The 13141-nt window shown below is 43.6% G+C and overlaps 1 protein-coding gene and 1 long non-coding RNA gene across 2 annotated transcripts in view; one reads left to right on the top strand and one right to left on the bottom strand.

Annotated features, from left to right (window-relative positions):
- Positions 1 to 13141, bottom strand: part of LOC140422099 (uncharacterized) — a 63610-nt gene that overhangs the window by 26223 nt on the left and 24246 nt on the right. The window lies entirely within an intron of this gene.
- LOC140422120 (uncharacterized) lies at positions 3715 to 9556 on the top strand. Its single transcript, XR_011947268.1, has 2 exons — positions 3715 to 3767; positions 4314 to 9556. It is a non-coding gene; the product is annotated as an uncharacterized lncRNA (long non-coding RNA).

Consider the following 13141-nt stretch of genomic DNA (forward strand, 5'->3'; position numbering starts at 1 on the left):
TAGATATAGGACAGAGGTCAGAGGTAGGTTCTTTACGCAAAGAGTAGTGAGGCCGTGGAATGCCCTACCTGTTACAGTAGCGAACTCGCCAACATTGAGGGCATTTAAAAGTTTATTGGATCAACATATGGATGATAATGGCATAGTGTAGGTTAGATGGCTTTTGTTTTGGTGCAACATCGTGGGCCGAAGGGCCTGTACTGCGCTGTATTGTTCTATGTTCTATTTATATAAATGACAGATGACTATGTGGGGGGCAGGAACAGTAAGTTTGCGGGTGACACAAAGATTGGCCGGATGGTTAACAGTGAGGTTGAGAGTCTTGGGTTACAGGAAGATATAGTCGGGATGGTTAAATGGGTGGAAAAGTGGCAGATGGAATTTAACCCTGAAAAGTGTGAGGTGATTGGAAGGAGTAATTTGACAAAGGAGTATTCAATGAATGGCACCACACTGGGATGTTCCAATGATTCACCAGGATGATGCCTGGGATGGAACATTTAAGTTATGAAGAGAGATTGGACAGGCTTGGTTTGTTTTCGCTGGAGCAGCGAAGACTGAGAAGCGACCCGATAGATGTATGTAGGTTATGAGGGGCATGGACAGGGTGGATAGGCAGCAGATGTTCCCTTTCGTTGAAGGGTCAGTTATGAGAGGACACAAGTTCAAGGTGAGGGAAAGGGGGTTTAGAGGGGATTTGAAGAAAAACCTTTTTACCCAGAGGTTGGTGACGGTCTGGAATGCACTGTCTGGGAGGGTGGTAGAGGTCGGCTGCATCACATCCTTTAAAAAGTACCTGGATTGGCACGTGGCATGTCTTAACATTCAAGGCTACAGACCAAGTGCTGGCAAATGGGATTAGGTCGGCAGGTCAGGTGTTTTTCATGTGTTGGTGCAGACACGATGGGCTGAAGGGCCTCGTCTGCTCTGTATTAATCTGTAATTCTGAGGTGGTAGAAACACCATCTTTACTGACAGTAGATGAGGCTCCAGTACCAGATGCATCCAGAGATACTGAGGGAAGTGAGTGGAAATTGCAGAGACACTAGTGATAATTTTCCAGTCTTCCTTAGACACAGGGATGGTGCCAGAGGACTGGAGAATTATGAATGTTACACCCTTGTTCAAAAAGGGATGCGAGGATAAAGCCGGCAACTACAGACTAGTCAGTCTGACTTCAGTGGTAGGGAAATTTCTGGAAAATATAGTTTGGGGCTGAATCAATAGTCACTGAGACAAGTGCAGGAAAATTAAGGAAAACCAGCCTGGATTCATTAGGAGAAAATTATGTTTAAATAACTTGCTGGAGTGTTTTGAGGAGGGCGCAGAGAAGGTTGATAAGTGCAGCACTGTTGATGTGGTGTATACGGATTCTCAAAAGACATTTGACACAGAATCACACAACAGACTTGTGAGGAAAAATCTAATTCATGGAATAATAGGGAAAGTCGGCACTTGGATAAGAAATTGTTGAGTGACAGGAACAGAGAGTAGTGATAAATGGTTGTTTTTCAGACTGGAGGAAGGTTTGCAGTGGAATTTCCCCAGGGGTCAGTGTTGGGACCCTTGCTCTTCCTGATATATATTCATGACCCAGACTGGCGCTCAGGGTTTGATTGGAAACATTGTCAACTGTGATGAGGATAGTCTCGAACATCAAAGGGATATTGACAGGTTGGTGGATTGGGCAGACAAGTGGCAGATGAAGTTCAGTTCACAGAAGTGTGAGAGGTGATTTATTACGGCAGGAAGACTATGGAGAGACAATATAAAATAAAGGGAAAAACTCTAAAGGAGGTTCAGGAACAGAGGAACCTTGGTGTATATGTACATAAGTCATTAAAGGTGGTAGGGCATGTTGAGAGAGCAGTTAATAAAGCAGATAGTATCTTTGACTTTATTAATTGGAGAGGCGGTGACAAAGTGGTATTGTCACTGGACGAGTAATCCAGAGACCCAGGGTGATGATCTGGGGACCCGGGTTCGAATTCTACTATGACAGGTGCTGGATTTAAACTCAATAAAATATCTGGAATTAAAAGTCTAATGATGACGATGATACCATTGCAGATTGTCATTAAAAGCCATCTGGTTCACTAAGGTTAGCACTGTTGCTTCAGAGCGCCAGGGTACCTCCAGGTTCGATTCCCAGCTTGGGTCACTGTCTGTGCGGAGTCTGCACGTTCTCCCTGTGTCTGCGTGGGTTTCCTTCAGGTGCTTCAGTTTCCTCCCACAAGTCACGAAAGACGTGCTGTTCGGTAAATTGGACATTCTGAATTCTCCCTCTGTGTACCCGAACAGGCGCCGGAATGTGGCGACGAGGGACTTTTCACAGTTACTTCATTGCAGTGCTAATGTTAGCCTACTTGTGACAATAAAGATTATTATTATAAGATTGATTTCTCCCTTCATACGTCGGAATAAAGCTTTGAAACCTGATCCTGAGTCTCTCCTGGTGGGGACTGGGTTGTCCCACAACAGTCACCATCATCATTCTCAGCCTCAGAAGATTATGTTTGATGGGTTATTTGAAAAACGCGATTCTTTCGTTGGGAACAATTCATTACATAATGATACTGAGAATCAATGTTGAAAACACCGATTAATCACCCCTGTGTATTTCCCGGGTTCAACCGCCTACGGTTACCATCCAAGACCCATATTATCATTTTCACATCACTTGTCAGCAGGCTTACCTTTGTTCTGGTATCTGCCACTAATATTTTGTCTATTTGAAACTCGGCCACAATGACTCCTTTGCCTCACTGTGAGTTGTCTATTTGATATGAAAGTACCTGAAATGAGTGTTTTCCACAATATTGAAATCATCTTCGACCGAGTCTGAAAATACTCATAACCTTGCATTTTGCTGTTAGTGATAAAGCCATACCTAGCTTCTTTCAGGGTAAGGAAGTAACCTGTGTCCACATCAGCTTCACTGTTCCATTGCTGATATTGTTCTCCCTACGAGAAAATTGATGGAGAATCAAAGCCTGAGATTTTGCAATGTTCTCTGCCATTCTGTACCTAAAATTGTCAGCAGCAACGTGCATCTCAGAGAGAGAGAGAATAAAACTTCTTACACAAGGAACCAAAGTTTAGTGCTGATTCTCTGCTACCATGTTAATTCTAAATTATGTCTGCAGAGGAAGCATTGGTCTCAAGCTGAACTGTACCTTGAACACATTTATTTCCAAATACAGCAAAGGAAACGCAGTCTCCCAGTTTCTCGCCCTACCCCCGACCCCATCCCACCCCTCAACGCCCAATTCTCCTTCCCTGAAGGTGTTGCTCTCGGGTTCAGTTTCACTCTCACCTATTGCCCTCCCCAATATGTCACCCAGGTGTCTAAATCTTTATACCTGAAGTTAACAAACTGTTTTGCTAAGGGGGGGGGTCACAATCCAGTGACTACACACATGTACTTTGTGTTAGGCTGACGTCACGCCCCCCCCCCCCTTTTCCATCCCAGTGCCAGGATTTTGGAGACTGGGCTCCGGATGGGTAATGGCGGCCGCAGTTCCCACAATTCCGTGCGCGCAAGAGAAACCGCTCTATCCGCTGCGCGGGTACGTGGCCGCGGACCGCGCATGTCCGAGGGACAAGGGAGTCTGCGCATGTGCCAGATAGAGCCCGCCCGACCTTCCGAATGCAGTATGAACCAATGAGAAGGTTGGAGGACCGGAAGGACACTGGTCCACCAACCAATCAGAGTGGGGCTTTGTGCGAATGAAGACTTAAGCTTCCTCCAGCCTCCACCATCATGAGTAAAACACTTTCTTTTCTCATTCTCTCTTGTGTTGTTATATGGTACAGATTTGATATATTATTGGTGGTTCTGTAATAAATACATTTTTATTATTTCTAGTCTTGTAATATAGTACCGTAGCTACATTATATATTTCCAGTTATAGAGCCTTTATGGCACAAAAGGAGTCCATTTGATCACTCGACTCCATGCCGACTCTGTAAAACAATCCATCAGCCTCATCTTTCATTCTCACTCCACAGTATAAATATTCCCCACTTCTCTGTCCGTTAGCTTTGACAAAGAGTCATTGGACTCGAAACATTAGCTCTTTTTCTCCCTACAGATGCTGCCAGGCCTGCTGAGATTTTCCAGCATTTTCTCTTTAGTCTCATTCCCCCTCTATATTAGATACAGCAGAGTAAGAATGGAGGGAGAGTGTGTGGGATGGAGATTTCCAGGCTTTGGGGAAGGAGAGAAAAATAATGTCCGTAGGAAATTAGAATTGCGTGTTCTGAATTTTTATTCTGTACTGACAGTTGAGTTTTGTTAACTCCTTTTACAGGATTTAGAAGAGGAGAATTTACAGACAGGAATCTCAAACCAAACCTCACGTGAAGATCTGACAGAGTCACTTCATTCATCATGACCTGAATATTGTTGGTCTTTGAAGCTAGAATAAGAACTGCTCGTCTGCTTTAAAAAAAAATTTTTTTTAGAGTACCCAATTATAGTTTTCCAATTAAGGGGCAATTTGGTGTGGCCAATCCACCTAACCTGCGCATCTTTGGGTTGTGGGGTGAAACCCATACAGACATCGGGAGAATCTCCAAATTCCACAGACAGTGACCCGGGGCCGGGATCGAACCCGGGTCCTCAGTGTCTTGGGCCGCACTGCTAACCTGTGCCACCATGCAGCCCACTTTAAAAATCAGTATCACTGGAAAAGCTTCAACACCTACACACCCAAGTAAGAGTGTCCCAGTACAGTGACTGTCGAAGGATCTTTATCCAGCTACACTTCCAAAAGGTGTCACATCATTCATAGCGAGGAGAAACCGTACACGTGTTCTTCAACTGATTGTGAAATCTGGAGAGACACAAGGACACGGGGCAACATGGAGAAACCATGGAAATGTGGGGACTGTGGGAAGGGATTCAGACGCCCATCTCAGCTGGAAATTCATCGACACAGTCACACTGGGGATAGGCCGTTCATCTGCTCGGAGTGTGAGAAGGGATTCAGGAATTCATCCAACTTAGCATCACACAAGTTAGTTCACTCCGGAAAGAAACCATTCAGCTGCTCTGGGTGTGAGAAGGGATTCAGATCCTCATCGAAACTGGCGATTCACCAACGTATTCACACTGGGGAGAAGCCGTTCACCTGCGCTGAATGCAAGAAGAGATTCACTCAGTTATCAAACCTGCAGACACACCAGCGAGTTCACACCGGGGCGAGGCCATTCAACTGCTCTGTGTGTGGAAAGGGGTTTCGTGAGTCATCTGCTCTGCGGAAACACCAGCGAGTTCACACCGGGGAGAGGCCATTCACCTGCTCGACGTGTGGGAAGAGATTCAGTGATTCATCTGCCCTGTTGACACACCAGCGAGTTCACACCGGGAAGAGACCGTTCACCTGCTCTGTGTGTGGGAAGGGATTCACACAGTCATCTAACCTTCTGAGACACCAACGAGTTCATAAGTGATGACAGGGGTTGGATTCTGTTGTTATTGCTGCTGTTAATCACATCCAGGACTGAATCATGTTCATTCTGACACTTGGTGACGTGGGAGGGTCGGAGGGTTTCTTTCTGCTGGACTGGCTGTTCTCACGACTTTGCTTCCAGTGGGCTTGTGCTCTTTGAACCTGAGCGAGCACATTTCCACTGAAACAATCCACAAAAGCTGACGAAGGACATTTCTTTGATCCTGGATAGTAAAGTGTATTTCCCCCCACTACAGGTAGATCTAAAATAAATACATTTGTCTCTGTTCCATTGAGTCTACAGCACAGGGCCAGGCCAGTCGGCTCAATTGGTCTCTGTCAGTATTGATGCTCCACATGAGCTTCCACCCACCCCTCTTCATCTCCCCCATCAGCATATCCTTCTATTCCTTTCCCCCTCATGTCTGTATCTAGCTTCCCCTTCAATGTATTCATGTTGTTCACCTCAACCGCTCGCTGTGGTAGTGAGTTCCACATCCTCACCACTTGCTGGCTAAAGCAGTTTTTCGTCATATCTCTATTGGATTATTAAACCCCTTCATAATCTTAAAGACTTCCATCAGGTCACCCTTAATTCTAGGGCGGCACAGTGGTGTAGTGGTTTGCACTGCTGCTTCACGGTGCCGAGGACCCGGGTTCGATTCCGGCTCCAGGTCACTGTCCGTGTGGTGTTTGCACATTCTTCCCATGTCTGCGTGGGTCTCACAGCCCACAACCCAAAATGATGTGCAGGGTAGGTGAATTTGCCACGCTAAATTGCCCTTTAATTGGAAAAAAAATTGGATACTCTAAACTTAAGAAAAAAAATTATATTTTAAAAATAAATTTTAAAAACAGGTCACCCTTCAGTCTTCTCTTTTCTAGAGAAAAGCAGCCCCAGCCTTTCCTGAAGGTGAAATGCTCTCAGTTCTGGTATTATTCTTGTGAATCTTTGTTGTACCTTCTCCAGTGCCTCTATTTCCTTTTCCTAAATGGAGATCACAAATGTTGACGGTGCTCCCAGTATAGTCTAACCCTGGTTCTAAACAAGTTGAACATAACCTCTCCGCTTTTCAATTCTATCCCTCTAGAATGGAACCCGAGATATGGACCCCACACTTTAGGAAAGATGTGAAGTTCTCAGAGAGGGTGCAGAGGAGATTTACCAGAATGGCACCAGGGATGAGGGAGTCGTGAGTTGGGGAGACTGGAGCAGCTGATCATAGTCGTTACGGCAGGCAAGGAGGCCAATCAGCTCATTGAATCAATGAGTAAAACTTTTAATATGTTCCCCCTTTCATTCGTGTACCATCAGCTAATGGCAACAGCTTTTCTTTAACCATCATATCTAAACCTGTCATACTCACATCCACCTCTATCAAACCTCCCCTCAACCTCCTTTGCTCCAATGTGAACAACCCCAGCTTCTCCAGCCAAACCTAGTGGTTAAAATCCCTCATCCCTGGAACCATTCTGGTAAATCTGCTCTCCACCCTCTCGAGGAGCCTCACATCCTTCCTAAAGTGTGGTGACCCAGAACTGGACTCAATATTCTAGTTGTGGCCGAACCAGAGCTTTAGAAAGGTTCAACATAACTGCCCTGCTTTTGTTCTCAATCCCTCTATTTCTGAAGTCCAAGATCCCATTTTCTCCAAACAGGAATCTCAGAACCTTTTCTGCTTGCACATAAAAAGCATTTGAATGACATTCTTAAAGTGGCTGAAGAAGATTTTGACCAATGGATGAGCGAGTTATTGACACAAAAAGAAGCCATTTTGAACTTGCTGTCTCCAGAAGAAAATCCAAAATGTTGGAGTCTGGGAAATGAACTGAAAAATGAAGCTCCGCCTAGAACTGAGCCAGAAGAAGAGAGTTTAAATGTGGGATTGACCGGGACTTTCCCTTTGGATTGAAACAATGGGGAAACTACACACATGGAAGAAAATAAAGTTCAAAAGGTGAACTCTGAACAGACTGTTTTCAAAACTGAACTTGAAAACTCACATCTGAGCAGCAACGAGGACTCACCTCTCGCAGAAGGAACTTTGGACGATAATTATTGGAAGAAGAAAACTTTCAGAAAACACAGCAAGAAGTAATGTTTCCATCTTCAGTGGACTGATTCCTGGACATGGAATTCAGCAGTGTGCTGATAGCAAGATAGACTGGTGAATGTGAAGGGGACAATGGAGGGATTATTCTGTCTATTGCAGGTTATCAGATATTTAAACACAGGAAAATTTACAGAGTTTAAATTGGGAGCAGGAGTCGGCCATTTGGCCCTTTGAGCCGGCTCCACCATTCAATAAGATCATGGCTGTTGTGAATATATACAGCACGTTGTAAGGTGGAATATTCAAATAGGATATTACGAGGGTGATACATTTTCATTTTTGCTGGGAAAATGTTGCAAATGCCTTGTTTCATAATTCATGTTTCAGAAATATAACTTTTAGCTTGGGAATTAGATTTTTTTTAAAAGGAAGATAAATGGAAAATCTGGGTTGAGAATCTTACAGAAACACTCTCGGGGAATTCACAATCACAAAGTGTGGCCGATGTTGACTTGAAGTCAAAGCTGGAAGGGTAAGATCTGGAAAAGGGCAGCTGGGCTCTTTTAGCTGGAGACATCGGGTCTGACAATTACTGTCCTGTCTTTGTTCCAGAGGTGAATCCTTCATGCAGACCTCCGGGTCAGAAGGTTTGGTTTTGAAGCTGAAAGTCCATTAATTTCAGCATCTGTTGGACATAGAATCATAGAATTTAGAGTGCAGAAGGAGGCCATTCGGCCCATCGAGTCTGCACTGGCTCTTGGAACGAGCACCCTATCCAAGCCCACACCTCCACCCTATCCCAGTAACCCCACTAAGGGAAACTTTGGACACTAAGGGCAATTTATCATGGCCAATCCACCTAACCTGCACATCCTTGAACTGTGGGAGGAAACCGGAGCACCCGGAGGAAACCCACGCACACACTGGGAGAACGTGCAGATTCCACACAGACAGCGACCCAAGCCGGGAATCAAACCTGGGACCCTGAAGCTGTGAAGCAATTGTGCTAACCACTATGCTACCGTGCTGTGTTACCATGGAGATAAGTGATTCAGGGTGGGGCCTTGGTTGGAATTCTGGGTGTTTCTCAGAGTCTGCAGTTAACTTGGAAGCAGGAGCTGTGACCCAGCTGTGGGAGCAGGAGCTGTGACCCAGCTGTGGGAGCAGGAGCTGTGAACCAGCTGTGGGAGCAGGAGCTGTGGGAGCAGGAGCTGTGAACCAGCTGTGGGAGCAGGAGCTTTGAACCAGCTGTGGGACGAGAAGCCGAGAGGGCCATGAGGAACCAGGGGTGTTTCTAATGTTTAAATCCCTCAGCAAGAAGGCAGTGAAGCTCACGCTTGGACTGAGGAGTCCACAGTTTTGAGGTCTTGAAGGAAAGTTGGAGGGTTGTTCAGCCGAAAGCTAATGGAAGGATCCCCATCAAATCGTGGAGCTTGGGGAATAGCTGGAATACTGAGGAGAATTAAAGGGAATTCTGTGAAACTGAGGTTACAGCAGGAGTCTTTATAAACTACAGTGTGAAGTTCACAGTGCTGGTTTTTAATTTTATTTTGTATATGCTTTGAAGTTTATTTTTGTTTAAAAATATGAAACCCGCGATGTAATTCTATGACTGGGAATTTGAAATTCTTGGAGATGCTACTGATTTTTACAGAGATCTTAACAGTTGTTTAGGACACAGGTTTCAGCTTCCTATTTCAGCCTTGTTTTTCTGTCTCTCTGTTGCTCGTGTCAGTGACAGCCAGGCGACGGAGCTGGGGGCCTGTACCCCAGTTGGGAAACTGCCATGTGCGTCCCACTAGAGACAGGAAGGTGCTGGAGCAGTGAATGGGCCGCCAACCAATCGGGGCCCAGGAGGGGAGACACCGGCGCTGATGGTGACATGACCCCCGGGGCTCTGTTTCCCTGTGTCCAAAGCGGGGAGGCACGGGAGCAGGGTGCAGAGGAGCAGCAGAGAAACCATTTGTGTCCAGAATATTTACTCTGGTTGTCTTTGATTATCAAGTTATTTTCTGTTTTTTTAAAACCATGTTGTTTCATCAATAACATTTTCTCAGTAAAATTATTAGATTTTTCTGGACTTTTCAAGACTGATTAAAATTTTTATTTTTTTTTTTAAAAGAGTACCCAATTCTTTTTCCAATTAAGGGGCAATTTAGCGTGGCCAATTCACCTACTCTGTACATCTTTGGGTTGTGGGGGTGAGATCCATGCAGACATGGGGAGAATGTGCAAACTCCACACGGACGGTGACCCAGGGCCGTGATTGAACCCGGGCCCTCAGTGCCGTAGTCCCAGTGCTAACCACTGTGCCACCTTTTCATGTTACATTGATGTACTTTAGGGAAAGTGGGGGAGGGGTGTTGACAGGCTCTTTAACAGAAAGTGAGTCCCTCTAAAGTAATTGGCAAAGGAGCCAGAGGGGGAGATGAGATTTTATTTTATTTGGCACAGCGAATTGTTCTGATCGGCCTGAAAGCAGATTCAATCGTATCTTTCCAAAGGAGAAATACTTGAATGGGAAGAATTTGCTGAGTTCTGGGGAAAGATCAGAGCAGTTGGATGAATGGGAGAGTCCTCTCAAAGAGATAGCAGGGACACAATGGGCCAAATGGTCTCCTCCTGCAGCCTGTGAATCTGAGCCTCCTGCTTTTGTGCAGGTTAAAAGGGACAGATTTCATTGCAGCCTCTTCCCTGTATATGTATTTAAAGAGGCAGTTCCTCTTTAGCTCTGCGTGAGCGATTAAACAATTGGTTGGAGGCCCAATTCCCAGTCAGCCCTCCAGCACCTTTCTGTCTCTCTATTAGTGCGACGCCCATCTGGTGCACAGGCCCCGTTATTCTCAGCTAAATTCAACCTCAGCTCCGTCTGGCTGTCATTGACCCGAGCAATAGAGACAGGATAGTGCCCGAGGCTCAAATGGGAAGTCAAAACTTTTGGCTCTAAACCAACACTTTAACATTTATAAGTCAAATCCATGTTATTTAGACTGGGAGTTTCTATTATTAGATTTAGGCACTGGAGGTTTAACGGTAACTTTCCTTTTCTAACTGTAGGATCTCTGTATCTATTTGTATAACTGTAATGCCGTTCCATATACCAAATACCAGAAATTCAAGATTGGGCTTCTTGGGTTAAAAGCAATTTGCAACTTTTATTTTTGTCGGCTAGTAGTGTCTACTGTCAAGCTTCAATTTTCACACAAGTACAAATTTAGGAAGGTCCGACTAGCCCTGCAGTAAGCTAGTCAGATGTATTGATTGTTTGTACTTAGCAAATACAGATAAGTTGAATTGAATTTAAAATACAAAAATGACTGGGTGATTTAAAACAAGAGAAAATGGTGGTTTGCAAAGCTAGCAAATAGAATAGAAAATAGTTTGAAGTGATTCGAGAATAGAAAAAGGTAAGCGGTCTCATCACGAGAACTGAACTCGTAAGGAAATTACTATCTTTAAAGTTCTGTCCCCTTTACAGGTTTAAATAATTTATAATTCATCTAATTCGACCAAGATGTCTGTCTATTAATTAAGAGATAAAGGTGACTGTGAAAGGTTTTCTTCAAATGGAAAAATACAATGTGCTGACTGATCATTACCATTGAAACAAAACTAGGATTTCATCCAAGTTCTTTGTGAGACAAAGGGTCTTTTTGCAGCATGATCTTCGCAGACTCTAAACAACTTGCAAACATTTGCTTATCAGATCAATTCACAAACACAGCATTTCTTAGTCTCGTGATTAATATATTGGTTTTAAATTTTAGTTAATTACGATTAAATGATCTTTGATATAAGCCTTTATCTATTCTCTACAGCTAACTGAAAAAGTAGATTTCTATCACTAACTTTGTATTGTCGAAAGTGTCAGCCGTGGCTCAGTGGGCAGCTCTCTCACCTCTGAGTCAGAAGGTTGTGGATTCAAATCCCAGTCCAAGGACCTGAGGATAAAAATCACATCCAACATTCCTCGTCTCAGCACTGAGGGAGTCTGCACTGTCAGAACAGCCTTCTTTCAAATAAGATGGTAAACTGAGGCCCTGTCTGCCCCTCTCAGGTGGATGTAAAAGTTCGCACAGCCACTATTTTGAAGAAGAGCAGGGGAGTTATCCCCATTGTCCTGGTCAATATTTATCCCAGTCAACATCATTTAAAACAGATCATCTGCTCATTATCACATTGCTGTGTGTGGGATCTTGTGTGTAAATTAGCTGCTGCTTTTCCTACATTACAACAGGGACTACACTTCAAAAGTACTTTATTGGCTGTAAAGCACTTTGGGACGTCCTGTGGTTGTGAAAGGCGCTATAGAAATGCAAGTTTTAAAATTGAAGATTTCGGTTTTCTGATCTTGTTATCTGGAACTTTATTGATTTCAGCCACCCCCAACTTACCATTTAATAAATTCACTTTGGTTCAGACAAGGCAATTAAGACAGAATTCTTTGTTATTAAATTTACAAAGTTTATTCAAAGAAACTTTAAGACATTAACTTTTACAACTTCATGTGGGTGATCAGTCTGTATAAGCGTAACCCACTCTGGCTCCTTCTTTGACAGTAATTCTTGTGGAATTCAGCCTCGGGAGTCTGGCTCCTTCTTTGACAGTAATTTCCTTGGAACCCGGCCTCGGGAATCTTCCGTACTTGGTCAACAAGGAAGACCTTCAGAACCTCTACTTTTATCCGCAAAGTGACCATTACCTCATGTTAGAGTTGGGCCTGTTGTAACATGACAATTGGTCAATTTGGTCAGTGGATTAATTTAATTGGATCCTAATTACTGACACCACCGTCTCATTATCTCAGACGGGAATACAATAGAACTGTTTCACACTATCCCTTTATCTGATTCTCTACAATCCCTTATTCAGACAGTTTCAAATGTTGAGGCTAATCAGAGGTTGAAGGTCTCCCTTACCAGTACATTTATCCTCATTGCACATATTTTACATACAGCAATTAAGCTTTTACATTTTTACAGCAAATAAAACTCAGTCTCTTCCTGTAACTACTGATTCATTATTGATTATTTAATTGTCGCTCATTACTGAATCAGTCATCTGTTACGGACTGGCAGCTAATTAATACAGTAATCTTTAATTAATACGTTTGGTTAATACAATATCCAGTGGTTGAAAAAGACTGTTTTATGGAAGACAATCACTTCCTTTCTGACTAACTTTGATTGGATTGAACAATGAGTCTTAGACTTGAGCCAGACTTTGGCAGAATATGATACCCTGTAGCTTCACAAAATTCTGGAACAATTTGTCACTTTAAACAATTTTGCCTCATTCAGCAGTTTCTAGAAACAGTTTGGTTTATCCAGAACGAATTTTCAAAATAAAGATCCAGTCAGGATTCAGAGTTTAACATGGCTTCCTTGACCTTGTTACTTATAACAGTCAAGATGGACAAGTGATTGATTTTTAAAACTAAATATTATTAATGAGGCATACCCAGAACTTCTGACTACACTTCAAAAGTACTTCAAAGGCTGTAAAAAGCTTTAGGAGATCGAGTGTTCACGAAAGGGGTTATAAAAATAGATACAGAATCCCTTGAGTGCAGAAGGAGGCCATTTAGCAAATAGAGTCGGCACCGCCTCTTCCAAAGAGCACTCTACCCAT

Source organism: Scyliorhinus torazame, chromosome 5, assembly GCF_047496885.1.
Source record: "Scyliorhinus torazame isolate Kashiwa2021f chromosome 5, sScyTor2.1, whole genome shotgun sequence".
Classification (NCBI taxonomy): Eukaryota; Metazoa; Chordata; class Chondrichthyes; order Carcharhiniformes; family Scyliorhinidae; genus Scyliorhinus; species Scyliorhinus torazame.